The sequence below is a fragment of the Zingiber officinale genome, chromosome 8A, assembly GCF_018446385.1.
Source record: "Zingiber officinale cultivar Zhangliang chromosome 8A, Zo_v1.1, whole genome shotgun sequence".
Classification (NCBI taxonomy): domain Eukaryota; kingdom Viridiplantae; phylum Streptophyta; class Magnoliopsida; order Zingiberales; family Zingiberaceae; genus Zingiber; species Zingiber officinale.
In genome coordinates this window covers 55,762,022-55,784,390 of record NC_056000.1, presented here as the reverse complement: position 1 = coordinate 55,784,390, position 22,369 = coordinate 55,762,022, and positions in this window count along the sequence as shown.

Genomic DNA, 22,369 nt, shown 5'->3' with positions numbered 1-22,369 from the left:
CGTGAGCAACTTGTTTATAATTTATAGAGAACCGACAACATGATCTTCTGAGTGTGACACCACACTCCATGTTATCTACTATATAAATTAATTGAATAATTATATTTAACAAATAAATGCAGATATTGACCAATGTGATTATTTTATTTCAACAAATAATAGTTTACAAAAGCTAGGCTTTTAGTATACACTCTAACAATCTCCCACTTATACTAAAAGACTAAGCTGTCATATCTGTTGCCTTAATCTGATTCTCATCCCCTCCACATGTCGATCAAAAGCTTTCGCCGGAAGGGCCTTTGTGAAAGGATCTGTTAGGTTATCTTCTGATGCAATCTTAGCGACGACAACTTCTCCTCGCTTGACGATGTCCCGTATCAGGTGGTACTTGCGCTCTATATGTTTACTTGCCTTATGAGCTCATGGTTCCTTCGAGTTTGCAACTACACCGCTATTATCACAATAAATTGTGATGATCTTGGGCAAACCAGGAATCACATCTAAGTCCATTAGAAAGTTCCTGAGCAATACAACTTCTTTGGCTGCCTCAGAGGCTGCCACATACTCAGCTTCCATGGTTGAGTCCGAGACGCATTTCTGCTTAACACTCCTCCATGCAATGGCTCCACCTGCTAGAGTAAACACATAGCCTGACGTAGACTTACTATTGTCTCTATCTGATTGGAAATCCGAATCCGTGTAACTCATAGGGAGCAAATTGTCTGCTTGGTAAACTAGCATATAATCTTTAGTCCTTCTCAGGTACTTCAATATATGCTTTACCGCAGTCCAATGTCCTTGTCCAGGGTTACTTTGATATCTGCTGACCATGCCCACGACAAAACAGATATTAGGTCTCGTACACAGCATTGTATACATAAGGCTTCCTACAGCCGAAGCATAAGGGGCTGCCTTCATTTCCTCCATCTCCTTTGATGTCTTCGGAGGCATCTCTTTAGATAAGGCTACTCCATGCCTAAAAGGTAAGAAACCTTTCTTGGAGTTCTGCATGCTAAAACGAGCAAGAACTGTATCTATATATGAAGCTTGGGATAGACACAACATTCTTTTCTTGCGATCCCTTATAACTTTGATCCCAAGAATGTGTGCACATTCTCCTAAGTCCTTCATATCAAATTGTTTGAACAACCATACCCTTGCGTCCGATAATACCTTGACATTGTTGCCAATTAACAAAATATCATCTACGTATAGTACAAGAAATACCACCACATTTTCGTTACACTTCTTGTATACACAAGACTCATCGGGACACTGAATAAATCCATATGACTGGATTACTTCGTTAAACCGGATGTTCCAAGATCTTGAAGCTTGCTTCAATCCGTAAATGGACCGATTAAGCTTGCATACTATATGCTCTTTACCTTTTTCAATGAACCCTTCTGGTTGCTTCATATGGATGTTTTCTTCAAGACTTCCGTTAAGGAAAGCTGTCTTGACATCCATTTGCTAAATCTCATAATCCATATGAGCGGCAATGGACAAGAGTATCCGGATAGACTTAAGCATGGCTACTGGCGAAAAAGTCTCCTCTTTCAGAGTATACCCCTTCGCAACAAGCCTTACTTTAAAGGTTTCTACCTTCCCATCTGTCCCTCTTTTCCTTTTGTAGATCCACTTGCATCCAACGGCTTTTACACCATCAGGTGGTTCTACAAGCTCCCAGACCTTATTAGAATACATATATTCTATTTCGGAATTCATTGCCTTTTGCCAAGATACTGCATCTATATCTTGGAGTGCTTCGTCATATGTTTGGGGATCAGGTTCATGTTTACCCGGGATCAAGTCCGAAGACTCTCCCAAAAACATGAATCACTCAGGTTGCCTTACAACCCTCCCACTACGACGAGGCACCGTCTGTGGTTGTGTATCATGTGTGACATGTGTTGCAGTTTCTTGTGGTACTTCATCCTGTACTGTTGGTACCGAAGTAGACGTGCCCTCTCTAATTTCTTCTAGAACTATTTCACTCATGGGCTTATGGTTCATTACATAATCTTCTTCTAAAAATCGAGCATTGGTGCTAACAATGATATTCTAATTTTTAGGATTATAAAACAAACCACCTTTCGTTCCCTTAGGATATCCTACAAACAAACAAACTTCTGTACGTGATTCCAACTTGTCAATATCTCCCTTCAGCACATGTGCTAGACTACCCCATATCCGGATATGATTCAGACTAGGCTTACGCTCATTCCATAATTCCATGGGAGTAGAAGGAACTGTTTTAGAAGGTACCATATTCAGAATGTACACTGCTGTTTCTAAAGCATATCCCCAAAACGAATTTGGTAATTCTGAATAACTCATCATCGATCTAACCATTTCCATAAGAGTCCTATTCCTTCGTTCTGCCACACCATTCTGTTGGGGTGTACCAAGTGCAGTCAATTGGGATTGAATCCCGACTTCTGATAAGTAATTCCTAAACTCTCCAAAGAGGTATTCGCAACCACGGTCAGACCGTAGTGTCTTGATACTTTTACCAAGACGTTTCTGCACATCAGCCCTATATTCTTTGAACTTGTCAAAGCATTCAGACTTGCGGCGCATTAGGTAAATGTATCCGTATCTTGAATAATCGTCTATAAAGGAGACGAAGTATTCATAACCACCTCTTGCCTGGATAGACATAGGACCACACAAATCAGAATGAACCAATTCTAACGCATCTTTGGCTCTATACCCCTTGGCCTTAAAAGGTCTCTTAGTCATTTTACCTTCCAAGTAGGATTCACATGTTGGAAAGTTTTCTAACTCTAATGAACCCAATAGTCCATCGGCTACAAGCCTTTGAATCCTACTTAAGTTAATATGTCCAAGCCTTAGATGCCAAAGATATGTTTGGTTCATTTCCGAAGGTTCTTTTCTCTTATTAGAGTTAGAAGATGTGTTATTAATTTCCATATTTTGCTTTGTGGGAGAAATTGGATTCAAAGTGTATAAATTGCTAACCAATGCACCAGAACAGATAATCACCTTATTTCTCTTTATAACGACATTGTTACTAAAGAAACTGAATATCCATCCATATACAGTTTAGAAACTGAAATTAAATTCTTTCTAAAACTGGGTACATAAAGACAATTTCTTAAAATCAAATTTCTATTCCTATCAAAAGATAAGTAGACGTCTCCCATTGCAACAACCGTCACCTTAGTAGCATTGCCCATGTAGACAGTTATCTCTCCATCAAATAGTCGCCGGGTTTCCTGGAACCCCTACAAAGAATTGCAGACATGATCAGTGGCTCCCGTATCTACACACCAGGTGCTGGTAGATAACACCGCTAAACATGTTTCAATTACTAGAGTATGAGATATACCTTTATTGTTCTGGTTCCTACGAGGACAGTCCGCTTTCCAATGTCCAGACTGCTTGCAGATGAAACACTTGCCCTTCGGCTTCTTCATTCCAGCTTTCTGTCCTGTACTCTGAGGTTTATTCACCTTCTTTACTGAAGAGACCTATTTCTTCTTCTTCTTGCCTTTCGACTTAGAAGTAGAACCATTTTCAGCATAGTGAATCTGAGAACTGTGACGAATATTCCTTCTGCTACCTATAGTTCTGTCAGAAGTTCCGCCAACGTATACTCTCTTTTGTTCATGTTATAGTTCAGGCGGAACTTTTCAAAACTTCTGGGTAGCGTTTGGAGAATTATATCGACCTGGGTTTCCCCATCAATTTCTCCTCCAAGGACTTGTATTTCATTCAGATAAGCCATCATTTTAAGGATATGGTCCCTTACGGGTGTCCCCTCAGACATGGAGGATGTCATTAGCTTTCTCATTGCCTCTTGCCTAGCAGTCCGACTCTAGTGCCCAAAGAGTTCTTTGAGATTGTTCATTATATCATAAGCTGTTGGTAAATCTTGATGCTGATGTTGCAATACATTTGACATTGATGCCAAAATGTAACACCGCGCCATCTCATCAGCTTTTACCCATTTCTTATGATACTCAATCTCCTCTGTGGTAGAGTCACCGTCAGGTGCATCAGGGCAAGCCTCAGTCAATACAAACTTATAGCTTTCAGCAGTAAGATCAATGTCCAGGTTTCTTTTCCAATCAATATAGTTGGGGCCAGTAAGTTTGTTCTCTTTCAGTATAATGGCTAGTGGGTTGAAAGTCATCCTAAGAATAAAAAAAATAAACTTTGATCAAGACTCTAAATTTAGAATAATATTGATTTCTCAAATAATATTAGTTTAAATTAACCAACACCTCAAATCACCGTGAATATTACATGCCATGTTAGTGTGGACGTATACAAATTCATCATTTGTAAGAGGAGGGTGTGACCCATTAATTTTATTATCTTGTCATCCTAACTTTATGACAAATAAAATTAATAGTTGGTTTCACTTTGGTCACACAAGACAATAGTAGTGACTCCGTTGGGGAGGATACTATTGAATGTGTCTAAGTGTATACCATTACTCGATACTAAGTCCATTAAATATGATTGTGCCCTTTCAGTTGGAGAACATCACACGTTCCTAAATAATTTCCTATAACCATCCATAAAAGGAAGTTTGATCTAGTGATATGCAACAAACTCATCCGTTGTGGAGGGAGGCACTCAGAGCCAACACACAAGCTTGTTGCATCACTTACAAACCAGTAATGGAGACCATGAGATTTATTAAAATCCCTCTCCCACTTAGTTATTTAAAAATGAGGATTTTTAACCTATCCTAGCATACATCACATGCATATAAACATCACAGTAAATAAAAGCAATAAATTTGGATATTAATTTTCCAACTATTATGGTCTTTTCCATCACTGTCTTCAGTATGCTCCAACCCTAGCTGCTGTCATCTTTAGCCACCACCATCGGGTCGAGTTGTCATATCCATCTTGCTTATTATTCCGCTGCGCCTCTGGTGCTCCAAAAGTACCACGTCTCGCAAGAATCCAATCCGCAACAAAAATAGAATTTTACATATATCGATCCTATATTCCACGAAGGAATGTACATGTATTCTAGATTGAACAAAAATAAAATTCTAAAAATAATACAGCTCCTGCTGTATTTTATACACACAATCATGCACACAAATAATGCCCTTGACATGTCCAAGGGTCCAATCACACACAATATCAATAAGTCATAATAGTTGGAGCCTGCAACCAAAGAGTTAGCACATCTTACTATTTTCCTGCCTAAATTATGCATGACATGTGCATAACCTATTTGAATTCTAAAAATACACAGAGGCAAACCCTAGCTCTGATACCAATTGTTGGTTAATCCTAGGAAAACGTACCGGTTCCACTGTACAAAAATTTTTGTACAAGTGTCGAGCCTTTCCTTAAATAACCTATTGTATTCTTTAGAAGTTAAATCAGGAATCGCAGACGGAACTTAACATCATTGATTCCAAATTTAACTTATCTGTTCTTAATGGTTTAGATTTGAATCGCAAGCGGAACTTAATACTATTGATTCAAATCTACCTAAGTTATTAATTCCATAAACATTAATTTCCAAAATTGGCTTCCAGGACTGCATGACGAGGCACATGACCTTCTTGGATATGGGAGCAACCACCACCGCCTAGGCAAAGCCTTTTAAGGAAAGCTAATATTTATTTCCTTAAATAACTCTAGGTTAACCAAAAAGAACAATCGAATCACAAATTCGAAAAAGAAGAAAACACAAAATCGAAAAATAAATTCGATAAACTAGATCTAATTGCCTCTTGTATTTAGAATTCTTACAAAGAAAATAACTAGTATGATGCGGAAGAAAATTATTAGTTATACATTCTCTTTGTAAGCTAATGACCTCGAGATCTTCTACCGTATTCCTCGCCTCGCCTTGAACGTCGTGTGGGCGACGATCCTCCAAGATGAACACCACCCAAAAGAGTCCTTCCTCTTCCTCTAAGATTCGGCCACCACCACCACCAAGGAGAAGAGAGCAAAGGGAAAGGGAGAAGGGAGAGGGTCGACCACCAAAAGACCTCCAAGCAATAGAATAAGAGTTGTGTCTCATGAAGCCCCCTCACCCCTTCTTTTATATTACTTGCCCAAGGCAAATAAGGAAAAACTTTTTACAAAAAATAAAATCATCCAAGAGTTTTTCCTTTTCCCTTTTAATTTTTCCTTTTCTTTCCTCTTGATTGAATCAATCACCAAATTTAATTTTGTGATGATTTTAAATAATTTAATATGGCCGGCCACTTGCTTGGGCACCAAGCAAGGTGGCCGGCCACCTCATCAAGGGGAAAAAGGAATTTTATTTTTATAAAATTTTACAAGAAAAACTCTTATAAAATTTTACATGCTCTCTTTCCTAAAGTAGGAGTTAAAAAAGGAAAGTTTCTAAAAATTAAAACCATGTTTTAAAATTTAAAAACTCTCTTATAAAATTTCCTTTTTTAACACGATGATAGAAAATTTTAATTTTAAAACTTATCTCCCTTTTTTCTTAAACCATGAGGATGGTTAAAAAAAGAAAGTTTTAAAACTTTTAAAACTCTCTATTAAAATATGTGGCCAAATTCAAATAAGGAAAGTTTTAAAATTAAAATCTCTCTTTTAAAACTTATAGTTTTCTACAAAGAGAAGATTTTAAAAATTCAAAACAACCCTCCTATTTGAATTAATATTGGTCGGCCCCTACAAGCTTGATCACCAAGCAATAGGGTCGGCCCCTATAAGAGGATGTGGCCGGCCATTGCTTGGTCACCAAGCAATAGACCGGCCCCCTTCTTGGACACCAAGAAGAGCCTTACATTTGGATGGACTTGAGGCTATAATGAGGCTACGACAGGGACCTAGAGGAGAAATTGGTTTTGCCCTTCCGATGAGCTTGAGTATCCCGTGTTCGCCCCGAACACACAACTCAAGTTCATCGATAATAACTCATTCCACTAGAGAGTTATTACCACACTACCGCACCAATCCCAAATTACATTATGGGCTTCTTCTTATCATGAAAGTGTTAGTCTCCCTGTGTTTAAGATTATGAATGTCCACTAATTAAGTAAGTTACTGACAACTCACTTAATTAATATCTAGCTCCAAGAGTAGTACCACTCAACTTCATTGTCATGTCGGACTAGGTCCACCTGCAGGGTTTAACATAGCAATCCTTATGAGCTCCTCTTGGGGACATTCTCAACCTAGATAACTAGGACACAGATTCCTTCTATAATCAACAACACACACTATAAGTAATATCATTTCCCAACTTATCGGGCATATTGATTTATCGAGCTAAACCTCACCCTTTGATAAGTCAAAGAAATAAATATTAAATATATGTGCTTGTTATTATATTAAGATTAAGAGCACACACTTCCATAATAACTAAGGTCTAGTTCTTTTACTAAGTCAGTACAAAAAGAACTTACCTAAATGGTCCTACTCAATACACTTAAATGTTGGTTGCTACTCGGAAAACCTAATGGTTCCACTGTACAAAAATTTTGTACAAAGGTCTGAACCTTTTCCTAGCTACCATGTGTTCTTTTAAATTAAACTTGGATCACCTGCGGAACTTAACACGTTTGATCCAAAGTTTAATCTATTTGTTCTTTTAGGTTTAGACTCGGATCTCCTGCGGAACTTAACACGTTCGATCCAAATCACCTAGGTTATTAATTTCATTAAATATTAGTTTCCAAAATTGGCTCCAAGTACTGACGTGGCGAGGCACATGACCTTCTTGGATATGGGAACAACCACCACCGACTAGACAAAGCCTTTTAAGGAAAGTTAATATTTAATTTCCTTAAATAACTTTAGGTCAACCAAAAAGAACAATCAAATCACAAGGAAAAGAAAAAAAAAAGAACATAACATCGAAAACAAATTCGAAATACTAGAATCGTATGCCTCTTGTATTTGGTATTATTTCCAAAAATAACTAGTATGATGCGGAAAGGAAAAATACTAATTATACCTTTTAGAAAGACCTCTTGATCTTCTACCGTATTCCTCTTCTAACCTCGGACGTTGTATGAGCAACGATCTTCCAAGATGAGGACCACCTAGCACCTTCTTCTTCTTCCTTCAAGTTTCGGCCAAGCACCAAAATCCAAGGATGAAGAACTTTTTCCACCAACTAAGCTCCAAGGGATGCAAGCTTTCTCTCCTTCTTCTTCTTCTTCTCCAAGTAGTATCCGGCCACCACAAAAGCTCCAAGCAAGGTAGAGTTTCGGCCACCACAAAGAGGAAGAGAGGGAGAGAGGATGGCCGGCCACAACACCAAGGAAAAGAGGGAGAGAATAATAGAGGTTGTATCTCATGAAGGCACCCCAACCCTCTCTTTTATATTCCTTAGCTTTGGTAAATAAGGAAATTTAATTACAATAAAATTTCCTTAACTTTCTTTGACATGAATTAATTAAGAAAAATTAAACAAAATTTCTTAAAACTCCATGTCTTGGCCGGCCACATCAACAAGGGCAAACAAAACAATTTCAATCAACAATTAAAATTCCTTATTTGTCTTCAAAAATTTTAAAAAATAAAATTTCCTTTTAAAATCACTTCATGGTTGATAAAAAATTTTTTCTATAATTTTAATTTTTCAACATGTGAATAATTTACAAAGAGAAAAAATAAAATATCTTTCCTATCTACAAATAAGGAAAGAGATCTAATCTCTTTTATTAATCTTTTGTAGAAGAGATATTTTAATTTTAATTCTCTCCAATAAATTATATCTTCCACATAAGAAAATTTTAAAATTAAAATTCTTTTAAATTTAATGAGGGTCGGCTACCTAAGCTTGGGTTCAAGCTAGGGCCGGCCACCCATGAATCACGGCTTGGCCGGCCCTAGCTTGATCCACAAGCTAGCTTGGCCAGCCCCTACATCATGGGTATAAAGGTGGGTATAGGTGGGTATAGTACTCTATAAATAAGAGGCTACGATAGGGACCGAGAGGAGGAATTGGTTTTGGACTCCCGATAAAATTAAGCATCCCGTGTTCGCCCCGAACACACAACTTAATTTTATCAATAATAATTCATTCCACTAGAGAACTATTATTGAACTACCGCACCAATCCCAAATTACATTTTTTGGGCTCCTTCTTATTATGAGTGTGTTAGTCTCCCTGTGTTTAAGATGTCGAATGTCCACTAATTAAGTGAGTTACTGACAACTCATTTAATTAATATCTTAATCCAAGAATAGTACCACTCAACCTTATCGTCATGTCGGATTAAGTCCACCTGCAGGGTTTAACATGACAATCTTTATGAGCTCATCTTGGGGACATTATCAACCTAGATTAGTAGGACACAATTTCCTTCTATAATCAACAACACACACTATAAGTGATATCATTTCCCAACTTATCGGGCTTATTGATTCATCGAACTAAATCTCACCCATTAATAAATTAAAGAAATAAATATCAAATATATGTGTTTGTTATTATATTAGGATTAAGAGCACACACTTCCATAATAACTGAGGTATTTGTTCCTTTATAAAGTCAGTATAAAAGAAACGACCTCAAATGGTCCTACTCAATACACTCTAAGTGTACTAGTGTAATTATATAGGCAAGATAAACTAATTCCTAATTACACTACGACCTTCCAATGGTTTGTTCCTTTCCATTTTGGTCGTGAGCTATTGTTTATAATTTATAAGGTATTGATAACATCTTCTGTATGTGGCACCACATACTATGTTATCTACAATATAAATTAATTGAACAACTATAACTAAATGTAGATAATTTGACCAAATATGATTCTTTATTCAAAATAAATGTTTACAAAAGCTTAGGCTTTCAGTATACACTCTAACATTAAAGTGTATCAGTGTAATTTATTAGTCAAGATAAACTAATACTTAATTACACTACGACTATTCTGATGGTTTGTTCCTTTCCATCTTAATCGTGAGCAACTTGTTTATAATTTATAGAGAACCGACAACATGATCTTCTGAGTGTGACACCACACTCCATGTTATCTACTATATAAATTAATTGAACAATTACATTTAACAAATAAATGCAGATATTGACCAATGTGATTCTTTTATTTCAACAAATAATTGTTTACAAAAGCTAGGATTTTAGTATACACTCTGACACGAAGCACACGACAATTCCGAGGAACGAGAAGCTAGAGCGAAAGCCTGCTTGAAAAGACCAGAAGTTGGGTTCGGGTGAGCTCTATTCCAGATGGCAGAGATCACCCAAGTAAGCGGAAGACTTAGACTGAAGCGAATGGAGCCGGAGCAGAAGACCTGGGCTGAAAAAGTCAACGGGGTTAACTTTCTCACCCGGGGCGTTCGGAACTGTCCGGGCGCCCGGAACCCTTCCGGGCGCCCGGACCAAAAATATATCCAGATCTCGGTCAAACCAAGATCTATGCGTTGGGGACAAAGTTTTATCTCCCCCAAGGCACCCGGAACACTTCGGGGCACCCCAATCAAGGCTATAAATATAGTCTTGGTCCAGAAGCTTTTTCATCAACTCAGAAATTGTGTATTACAACACTTGTGCGCTTCTACTTGTAGTTTAGCTTCTATTTCTCTGTGCGTTATTGCTGTAAGAGGCTTCTCCGCCTGAAGGAATACTAGTGTGATATTTTTCTTGGATTAACAACCTCCCCGGTTGTAACCAAGTCAAATCTTTGTGAGCCTCTTCTTTCACTTTCTGCTTATTTATTTTATGCAAGTGTTAGTTTAAGAAAAGTTGAGAAGACTTGTTATTGTTTTTGCACGCTATTCAACCCCCCTTCTAGCCGACTATCATGATCCAACATTTTCTTCTTCTGTCAATCAATTAACAAATCGATTACGCGTCTTCAATCGATCACCTGATCGATTAAGAAGCCTATTGTTTGTCACGAGTTTCTCCTCTCAATTGATTACCTAATCGATTGAGAAACTCACTGTTCGTCATGAAGAAACGCTCTCAATCGATCACCTAATCGATTGACAGCTTCAATCGATCACCTAATTGATTTAGAAGCTCACTGTTTATTCACAAACTCTTCAAATCGATTACCCAATCGACTGGGAAAGATCTTGATTGATTACGCAATCGATCAAGACACTTTATGTACTGTGCTTCGTCAACCAATCAATTACCTGATCGATTGATCCCCCAATCGATTGGTAAGTAGTAAAATATGTAGAGCTCTAAATGAGCTTCGTTTTGCATCTTAGATCACATTATTCTAATATCTGAATCAAATGTTATGGCCTTCGGAAGTTTGTCATGTCGGAACTTCCTCGTTTCATGTCAACTCCTTATTGGACTTACAACCACCAAGTGTCTGATCAACCTTTGACCTGTTGAGACCTTGATGCCCAGCTAGAGGGGGTGAATAGCCGATCACCTGCTTCAATCACTTCCTACAACTTGTTGGTACCTAGTGGAATACAAACAATAGTATCGAGAATAAAGCTAATCTACAAGATAATGAATAAGAAGAAAACACACAAACCTAACACTTTTATGTAACGTGGTTCAAAGATAACTAATTCATATTCCACGGCTTGTTCGTAAGGTGGATAAATCCGACTCGTTGGTCGATGACTCTCTAAAAAACTCAAGCTAGCTCAAACCTCCTTCTCGGTGGAGAAACCTCACCACAACTTTTATCAAAAAACCCTTAGATCACAAGAGCTTGGAGCACTTAGGAAACTTCTAATAGACTTTAACTAAGTCTATTTTGTCAACCTAAACTAAGCTTCAAAGCATTGGTTATATATGCCACATGTTGGAAAAACCCCGCCTACTAAGTGACTGGTAAGTATACGACTCGATTGCCCTCTGTGGAATTCGACCGTTAGATGCCAACGACTCGATACCAATCAATTGATAAAAATACTAATCGATTGTTACAGTACCTGTTTGACTGCTACAGTGCTAATTGGCCAGTTTTCACAATCGTCGGGCATAGAAATATTTTGTGCCTTGGCCCAATCTACTAGTTCAGTTGCCAGTTGATTGGTAAAACCTTAAACATAGGATTTTACCTTGAGTACAATCTCTCATGCATTCATCCTTGCTCGTACAATCTTGACCTTGCCTTCTAGCCTCCTCCATCAACCTCGCGTCTCTCAGATGTCTCCCCATCCTTCACGCATTACCTTCAGAAATTTCCTTCGACCTTGTCCTTGTTGTCAGGTCTTCCATTGCCAAGAGACTTCTCACCTCCGGGACTTCATCCTTTGCCAAGTGCTCCTCGCTCCGGAACTTAGCTTCAACCTTGCCAAGTCACACTTGGACTTATTGCCAAGACTACATACTTGGACTTGCACCGCTAAGACTCCACTTAGACTTTCACCATTGCCAAGATCACACTTGGACTTTTCCTTGTTGTATCTACATCCTACACACTCATAAGCGCATATCAAATACAACAATAATCCTAACTTAAACCTTTGCCCAAACATTAAAACCAAGAGTCGCACAGATTGCTCTAACAATCTCTCCCTTTTTAATGTTTGACAATCAATTTAAGTTAGAGAAACAGCATATATATGCAGATAAATATACAAATCAACTCATGCATAAATAATGGAACCTAAATCCCTAGGCTCCCCTTTACCTAAGCTCCCTTTTGAGCTAGGATTTTCCACAAAGGTAAACTTCTCCCCCTTTTGCCAATAAATGAGTAATCACTCCTCCTTCACCTAACCTCCCCTTTGAGCTAGGATTTCTTGTAAAAGTGTGTAGGTTTCTCACTTAAACCCAACACTTCTAGCTCTTTGCCATACATAAAAAAAACTCCAACAATATCTCAATTATTGGACTCTTTAACCTCTAATGCACATAAACATCATGTATTAATCCTATATGAGATTACATACATATTCACCACTCTTTTGGTCATTTTCTAATGTTGAAAAATATTTTCATACTGTATTAGTCGATTGTCATTGATCCCAGTCAATTGTCCTCTTGAAAACGAGCTCACAGAGACATTCTGTCCTTGTGAACAATGTTACCAGTCGACTGGTATACTATTCCAGCCCCAAACTACATTCTGAACCAAATTTCATAAATACACCAGAAATTCCATAGACCTCCAAAAATTCTCAAATTTTATGGAGAGGTCTATTTTACCAATATCTACTTAAGAAAAATATATACAAAAATATATTTATCATGAATCCCAAGATTGACACAAAACTTAACACTATCTAAATGGTTCAATTAAACATTGACTTAAAGTTTTAGTTTTGGCTTCCTCTTGATATATCTGCTCATACTAAACTATAATGCATCCCTAGCATTAGTTTATATGATATTTATACATAAAAAATTAATTTTCATACAATATGAACCCACATCATATTTTCATGCATAAAACTCAACACAATTATGTCAATTTCTTAGATTTGAGACTCAAATCTGTCTCCAATTCACTTTGACACATTTGATGACCCATCTTGAGTCTCAAGCATGATCCACTTGAGATCTATTTACCATATGTCTCAAAGACTCTTTGAGCTCCCCTTAGAGCTCTTATTCTTAGCCACCTCCATAGGTAACTCATTTACTATGGTTAGGTCACTTTGATGCACCTCGGGTGACACTTGGCTTGCAAACCTCATTTTCTTAACATTAGACACCTTGTCTTTGGTTAATTTATTTTTATCCTTAACCTTAGACACCTCATCTTTACCATAATTATATGCAACCCTAGTATATTTCTTCTCATTGGTCTTGGATGATTTTTCCTTACCCTTGGCCACTCCTCCCTTGCCATTATCATGTGTCACCCTAGCACTTGACCTCCTTTTGGTCTTGGAGGGACCCAATTTAATATTTTTTGGTCTTTGGCCATCCAAACACATACAAGTCCTCTAGGTCCAATAATGAACATATCCAGGACTTTCTCTATTTCCTCAAGCCTTGCTTTCAAGGCTTGATTTTCCAATTCTAGGGTTCTAACCCTAGAATCAACATGTCCACCTTGAACATTCCTAGATCTATCCTTCCTAGGCATGTGTCTCCCCTTCTTGGGATTAATGCCTAAGTTTTCAACCATCTTCCTCTCCTTAGGCAAGGTAGGTTGTTTCTTTTTAGGTTTATCATTTGAAAAAGATTTCCTAGGGTTATCTACCTTATTAACCCTATTCCTATCATTATATCTAAATCCATAATTATGCATGGGTACATAATTTTCATTATTCCTAACAAGCATGAAGAAATTTAAAATTGGATTAAACTTCAAATTAGAGATTACCTTTCCTTTTACCTTTGGAGCTCCCCCTTGACTTGAGCTCATCTTCTCCCATTTCATCAAGTGCATTAATTTCTTGAGCTCTCCTCTCCTTGGGCACTTCGTATGGTAGTGTCCCTACTCACCACATGTGAAACATCGAATGTGCTTCTTCTCCTTAGCACCATCCCTACAAACCATATTAGTCTTCAAAATAACTTTACTGAGTTTAGGATTTACATCATTTACCTTCTTGAGCGAAGGACACCTACTCTTGTAGTGTCCCATCTCCCCGCACTCAAAGCACTTGATGTGGACTTTAGTTCTCTTCTTGGTGGGTGCGGTTGAAGGTTGAGCTTCCAAGACCTCCTCTTCCTTGGATTGCTTTTCTTCTTCTTCCTTCGAAGATGTGGATGATTTCACATCCTCCTCCCTTGAAGATGTGGATGATACTTCCTCATCTTCCTTCTCCTCCTTAGATATTGAACACGTGTCAACATCCAATTGGTCCTTCTCCTCTTGGACCAATGAGCTCTTCTCCTTGGGCTCCTCCACTCCTTGGAGTTTTATAGGATCTTCATGGAATGCAATGATTTTTTTCTAAAGATCACTTGTGTTCTCGTAATTACCTACACTCAACAAAATGTTAGGAGGCAATAAATTCAATAGAATTTTCGTTATCTCCTTATTCACCTCCGATTGCTCCCTTTGCTCCTTGGTCCAATACCGAGGTCGGAGGTGTTTCCCTTTCTTGTCTGTTGGAGCTTCGAAAGAATCTTCCAATGCACTCCAATGGTCTCAATCCATTTGGAACCATGTCTCCAACTGTTTCCTCCAATACTCGAAATCATCTTGATAATATGGAGGTGGGATTCTGATATCCTATCCTAGCGGACCTTCCAACTCCATCTTCTTTCTCTAGCATTTGCTCCTTCTGGCAATTAGCCTTTCAAGAGTTCTCCTTGCTCTGATACTAATTATTAAGGCCTTGATGCTCGACTAGAAGGGGTGAATAGTAGATCACCCACTTTGATCACTTCCTATAACTTATTAGTACGCAGTGGAATACAAATAACACTAACAAGAATAAAGCTAATCTACAAGACAATGAATAAGAAGAAAACACACAACCTAACACGTTTATGTAACGTGGTTCAGAGATAACTTACTCCTACTCCACGGCTTGTCCGTAAGGTGGACGATCCCAATCTGTCGATGGATGACTCCCCAGAAAAGCCCAGCTAGCTCAAACATCATTCTCGATGGAGAAACCTCACCACAACCTTGATCCAAAAACCCTTAGAGCTTGGAGCAGTTAGAAGACTTCTAATAGACTTTAACTAAGTCTATTTCATCAACCCAAACCAAGCTCCAAAGTTTTGGTTATATATGCCACATGTTGAAAAACTCCACCTACCAAGTGATTGGTAAGTATACCAATCGACTGTCCTTTATAGAATTCGACTATTAGATACCAATAATTCGATACCAGTCGACTGATGAAAACACCAGTCGACTGCTACAGTAACTGCTATAGTACTAGTTTGACTGCTACCGTCCCAGTTGACTACTACAATGCTGGTTGACTGGTTTTCAAGCATAGAAATATTTTGTGCCTTGGCCCAGTCTACTGGTCCAGTTGCTAGTTAACTGGTAAAATCCTAAACTTAGGATTTTACTCTTAGTACAATCTCTCATGAATTCGTCCTTGCCCGCACAACCTTGACCTTACCTTCTAGTCTCCTTTATCAGCCTTACGTCCCTCAAATGTCTCCCCATCCTTCACGCTTGCCTTCAGGAGCTTCCTTCGACCTTATCTTTGTCGTCAGGTCTTCCATTGCTAAGAGACTCCTCACCTCCGGAACTTCATCCTTTGTCAAGAACTCCTCGTTTCGGGACTTTAACCTTGCCAAGTCAAACTTGGACTTACACCGCCAAGACTGCATACTTGGACTTACATCATCAATGTCGGTTGCTACTCGGAAAACCTAATGGTTCCACTGTAATACAAAGGTCTGAACCTTTTCTTAGCTACCATGTGTTCTTTTAAATTAAACTTGGATCGCCTGTGGAACTTAACACATTTGATCCAAAGTTTAATCTATTTGTTCTTTTAGGTTTAGACTCGGATCTCCTGCAGAACTTAACACGTTCAATCCAAATCACCTAGGTTATTAATTTCATTAAATATTAGTTTCCAAAATTGGCTCCCAGTACTGACATGGCGAAGCACATGGCCTTCTTGGATATGGGAACAACCACCACCGACTAGACAAAGCCTTTTAAGGAAAGTTAATATTTAATTTCCTTAAATAACTTTAGGTCAACCGAAAAGAACAATCAAATCACAAGGAAAAAAAATAAAAGAACACAACATCGAAAACAAATTCAAAATACTAGAATCGTATGCCTCTTGTATTTGGTATTATTTCCAAAAATAACTAGTATGATGCGGAAAGGAAAAATACTAGTTATACCTTTTAGAAAAACCTCTTGATCTTTTACCATATTCCTCTTCTAACCTCGGACGTTGTGTGGGCAACGATCTTCTGAGATGAGAAACCACCAAAGCACCTTCTTCTCCTTTCTTCAAGTTTCGGCCAAGCACAAAGCTTCCAAAAGATGAAGATCTTTTTCCACCAACCAAGCTCCAAGGGATGCAAGAAACAAGACTCCTTTCTCTCCTTTTCTCCAAGCTAGATCCGGCCACTTCTATGCCTCCAAGAGATGATGAAGTCTCGGCCACAAGAAGGAGAAGAGAGAAGGAAAAGGGGAACCTCTAGGGGCCGGCCACACCAAGGAAGAAAAGAGAGGAAGAAAAAAAAATAGAGTTATTCACAATGAAGCCTCCTCTACCTCCTCTTTTATAATTCTTGGTCTTGGCAAATAAGTAAATTTAAATAAAAACTTCCTTAATTCTTTTGCCATGAAAAGGAAAATTTATTTAATTAAAAATAATTTTCTCTTCTCAATTTATTTGGCCGGCCACCTCTTTCCCCAAAACAAGGAGAGTTTTAATTAAAACAAAAATTAAAACTTCCTAATTTGTTTCTAGAAATTTATAAAAATTTCTCCAATAATTTTAATCCCTTCATGATTGGTTAATAAAAAGAAATTTTATAAATTAAAATCTTTCTTTTAAACATGTGGATAATTTCCAAAAAGGAAAGTTATCTCTAAAAATTAAAATCTCCTTTCAATCTACAAATAAGGAAAGATATTAAATCTTTTCCTTAATCTTTTGTAGAAACTAATAAAAGAGAATTTTTAATTTTTAAACTTTCTTTTAAATCATGAACATAATTAAAAGGAAAGTTTTTACCAAAATTAAAATCAACCTTTTAATCTACAAATAAGGAAAGAGATTTTAACTCTTCTCTTAATCTTTTGTAGAATCTTATAAAAGGAAAGATTTAAATTTTTAAACTCTCTTTTAAATCATGTTATCCACATAAGAAAAATTTAAAAATAAAAATCCTTTTATTTTAATTTGGGCCGGCCACACCAAGCTTGAACCCAAGCTAGGGCCGGCCACCTTGAAGCACCCATGAACCAAACTTTGGCCGGCCCTAGCTTGGTCTCCAAGCTAGCTTGGCCGGCCCTATAGGATGGGTAAGAAGGTGGGTATAGGTGGGTATAGTACTCTATAATTAAGAGGCTACGATAGGGACCGAGAGGAGGAATTGGTTTTGGTCTCCCGATAAAATTAAGCATCCCGTGTTCGCCCCGAACATACAACTTAATTTTATCAATAATAATTCATTCCACTAGAGAACTATTATTGAACTACCGCATCAATCCCAAATTACATTTTGGGCTCCTTCTTATTATGAGTGTGTTAGTCTCCCTGTGTTTAAGATGTCGAATGTCCACTAATTAAGTGAGTTACTGACAACTCATTTAATTAATATCTTAGTCCAAGAGTAGTACCACTCAACTTCATCGTCATGTCAGACTAAGTCCACCTGCAGGGTTTAACATGACAATCCTTATGAGCTCCTCTTGGGGACATTCTCAACCTAGATCACTAGGACACAGTTTCCTTCTATAATCAACAACACACACTATAAGTGATATCATTTCTCAACCTATCGGGCTTATTGATTTATCGAACTAAATCTCACTCATTGATAAATTAAAGAAATAAATATCAAATATATGTGCTTGTTATTATATTAAGATTAAGAGCACACACTTCCATAATAACTGAGGTCTTTGTTCCTTTATAAAGTCAGTATAAAAGAAACGACCTCTAACGGTCCTACTCAATACACTCTAAGTGTACTAGTGTAATTATATAGTTAAGATAAACTAATACCTAATTACACTACGATCTTCCAATAGTTTATTCCTTTCCATCATGGTCGTGAGCTACTGTTTATAATTTATAAGGTACTGATAACATGATCCTCTGTGTGTGACACCACACACCATGTTATCTACAATATAAATTAATTGAACAACTACATTTATCATAAATGTAGACATTTGACAATGTGATTCTTATTTCTAGATAAATATTTATACCAAAAGCTAGACTTTTAGTATACATCCTAACAATCTCCCACTTATACTAAAAGACTAAGCTGCTATATCTGCTGCCATACATCTGATTACCAACCCTTCAACATGCCCATCAAAAGCACTTGCCTTAAGGACCTTAGTTAAAGGATCTATAGGTCATCACCTAATGTAATCTAGACAGCAACAACTTCTCCTCGTTTATACGATTTCTCGTATTAGGTGGTACTTGCGCTCTATTGTGTTTACTTGCCTTATAGACTTATGGTTTCTTCGAGTTTGCTACTGCACTAATATTATTACAATAAATTGTAATAATCTTTGGACAAACCAGAAATCATATCTAAGTCTATCTTGAGGTTATTGAGTCATTCAGCTTTTATGGCTACCTCAGAGGTTTGCCATATACTCAGCTTCTATGGTGGGGTCCAGAAAAACACCTATGCTTATCACTCTTCCATAGTTATGACTTTACCTCCTAAAGTAAACACAAAACCCCGAGGTTGACTTACTATTGTCCCTATCCGACTGGAAGTCAAAATCCGTACAACCCATAGGGTCCAAATTAACTGCCTTGTAAGCTAGCATATAATCTCTAATGCCTCTAAGGTACTTCAATATATGCTTTATTGCAGTCCAATGTCCTTGTCCAGGGTTACTTTGATATCTGCTAACTATGCCCTTGGCAAAACAGATTTCTGATCTCGTGCATAGCATACATTAGGCTTCCAACAGCCGAAGCATAAAGAACTGCCTTCATTTCCTCTATCTCCTTTGATGTCTACGGAGACATTTCTTTAGATAAAGTTACTCCATGCTAAAAAGGTAAGAAACCTTTCTTGGAGTGTTGCATACTTAAAACGAGCAAGGATTTTTTCCGATATATGAAGCTTGAGATAAGTAAAATATTCTTTTCTTGCGATCCCTTATTACTTTGATCCCAAGAATATATTCATTCTCCCAAGTCCTTCATATCGAATTGTTTGGACAACCATACCCTTACTTCTGACAACATTTTGATATTGTTTCCAACTACCAAAAATGTTATCTACGTATAGTACAAGAAATACCACCACATTTCCATCACACCTTTTGTATACACAAGACTTATCCGGTTACTAAATAAATCCATAGGTCTGGATTACTTTGATAAACCGGATGTTCCAAGACCTTGAAGCTTTGCCTCAGTCCATAGACTGATTGAGCTTGCACACAAGATGCTCTTAGCTTTTTGCAATGAACCCTTCTGGTTGCTTTATATGGATGCTTTCTTCAAGACTTCCATTAAGGAATGCTGTCTTGACATCCACTTGCCAAATAGATAAAAGAATCCAGATAGACTTAACCATGGCTACCAGTGAAAAAGTTTCCTTTTTCATCAAGCCTTGCTTTGAAAGTTTCTACCTTCCTGTCTATCCCTCTTTTCCTATTATGGACCTTACACCCAAAGGCTTTTACACCATTTGGTGATTCTACAAGCTTCCAGATTTTATTAGAATACATATATTCTAATTCTATTATTCATTACTCTTTGCTAAGATGCTGCATCTTTATCTTGGAGTGCTTCGTCATATGTCCGGAGATCAGGTTCATGTCCTCCAGAGATCGAGTCCAAAAACTCTCCCAAAACATGAATCTTTTTAGGTTGCCTAACAACCCTCCCACTATGACGAGACACTTTCTGCAATTGTGTATCATTTGTGATACGTGTTGCAGTTTCCTTGTGGTATCTCATCTTGTACAGTTGGTACTAGATTAGACATGTCTTTTATTATTTCTGTAAGAACAAATTTACTTATGGGCACGTGGTTTATTACATAGTCCTTTTCTAAAAATCGATCATTGATGCTAGCAATGACCTTCTGATTTTTAAGACTATAAACCTACTTTCATTTCTCTAGGATAACCCACAAAAAAGTGAATTTCTGTCCAAATTATCATTGTCTCTCTTCAACATATGTGCTGGACTACCCGAATCTAAATATGCTTCAAAATAAGCTTACGCCTATTCAGCAATTCTATATGAGTAGAGAGTTCTGATTTTGGAAGGTACTATGTTCACTTCTGTTTCCAGAGTATATCCTTAAAATGAATTTGGTAATTTTCCAAATAACTCATTATCAATCTACTTATTTCCATAAGAGTCCTATACCTTCCTTTTTCTACACCATTCTGTAGGGGTGTGCCAGGTGCAGTTAGTTGGGATTGAATCCCTACTTCTGATAAGTGTCTCCTAAATTCTCCCAAGAGGCACTTGCCACTACGATCTCACCGTAGTGTCTTGATACTTTTACTTTGACGTTTCTCCACATCAGTCTCGTACTCTTTGAACTAATCAAAGCACTTAGACTTGTGGCACATCAAGTAAATGTATTCGTATCTCAAATAGTTGTCTATAAAATAGACGAAATATTTGAAACAACCTCTTGCCTGGATAGTCAAAAAGTCTTCACAAATCAGAATGAACCTATTCTTATATATCTTTGGCTCCAAACCCCTTAGACTTAAAAGCTTCTTGGTTATTTTTCCTTCCAAGTAAGACTCGCAGGTTGGAAAGATTTCCACTACCAATGAACCCAAAAGTTCATCAGCTACCAATGAATCTCACTCAAGTTAATATAACCTAGCTTTAGATGCCAAAAATATAATTGGTTCATTTCCGAAGGTTGCTTTCTCTTAAAAATTAGAAGATGTGTTACTAATTTCCATTTGTTGTATCGTGGGATTTATTGGATTTATAAATTGCCAACCAACGTACCAGAATAGATAACTTCCCTATTTTTCTTGACAACAACTTTGTTATCAAAATAGACACAACATCTATTCTTTAATAGTTTAGAAACTGAAAACAAATTCTTTCTAAACTTAGTACGTAAAGACAATTTCTAAAATCCATATTTTATTCCTATCAGAGGATAAGCATCTCCCACTGCAATAGCTACCACTTTTTGCAGTAGTGCCCATGTAAATGGTGATTTACCTTTCATATAGTTATCGGATTTCCTGGAACTCTTGCAATGAATTGCAGACATGCTCAGTGGTTCCTGTATCTACACACCAGGTACCGGTAGATAATACCACTAAACATGTATGAATAAAATACACTTATCTTGTTCTTAATTCTAAGAAGACAGTCTACCTTAATGTCCAAGTCCTATTTCCAATCATTACAATTGGGATTTACTAAGTCTTTTCTATAGTATAACAACTAGGGAATTGACAAACATAAATCCTAAGAATCACAAAAATATTTGGTCAAGATCAATTCTTTAAAATCCCCATGAATTTTGTATGCCACGATAGTGTGGACGTATACAAAATCAAAGAAGAGATTTTAACCATTAATTTTATTATCTCTTCAACTTTACTTTATGGCGAATAAAATTAATAGTTGATCTTTCTTTGATCAAATATTTGGTCAAAACTTTTGAATTTAAAATAACATTGATTCCTCAAACAATATTATTTAAATTCACCAACACCTCAAACACCATGAATTTTGCATGCCACGATAGTGTGGACGTATACAAAATTAAACATTTGTAAGAGGAGGGGTTTACCCATTAATTATCTTGTCAATAAATCTTTATGACAAATAAAATTACCTCAAACACCGTGTATTTTGTATGCCACGATAGTGTGGACGTATAC